The 457-nt window shown below is 72.0% G+C and overlaps 1 protein-coding gene across 1 annotated transcript in view; it reads right to left on the minus strand.

Annotated features, from left to right (window-relative positions):
- TRIM3 (tripartite motif containing 3) overlaps positions 1-457 on the minus strand; it is a 5,878-nt gene that overhangs the window by 4,852 nt on the left and 569 nt on the right. The gene's annotated exons all lie outside the window — the stretch shown is intronic.

A 457-nucleotide genomic window follows, 5' to 3' on the forward strand; every position in this document is an offset into this window, starting at 1 on the left:
GGGGCAGTGGGGGGCTCGGGGGACACAGGGACAGGCTGCGCAGCCCTTGCGGGCAGCGGGGTCCCGGCCCCCACGTGGGCTGGGGGGGGAGGGCAGCTGTGGGGTGCAGGGGGGCCCCAGCTCCCCACCCCTGGGGGTGCAGGGGGGCTCAGCCTTGTCTCTCACTGGAGAGGGGCAGGGGGGTGCAGGGGTGCCATGGGGCCCTGGCTCACCACCAGCTGTGGGGGGGCCGGGTTGGCAGAGGGGGCCTCTGGCTGCCCCATGGCAGGCATTGGGAGATGCATGGGGAGGGCAGGCTGAGTGGGGGAGGCTCCACTTTCACTGGGGGTTTGGGGGATGCTCGGGGAGGCAGTGGGGTGCAGTGCTTGACAGCTGGGAGGCAGCAGGGATGCAGCGTGGGTGCAACAAGGTGCAGCAGGGATGCAGCAGGGCCCAGGGGCACAGCAGGGAATGCAGC

Source organism: Haliaeetus leucocephalus, unplaced genomic scaffold, assembly GCF_000737465.1.
Source record: "Haliaeetus leucocephalus isolate CR32 unplaced genomic scaffold, Haliaeetus_leucocephalus-4.0 Scaffold536, whole genome shotgun sequence".
Lineage (NCBI taxonomy): Eukaryota > Metazoa > Chordata > Aves > Accipitriformes > Accipitridae > Haliaeetus > Haliaeetus leucocephalus.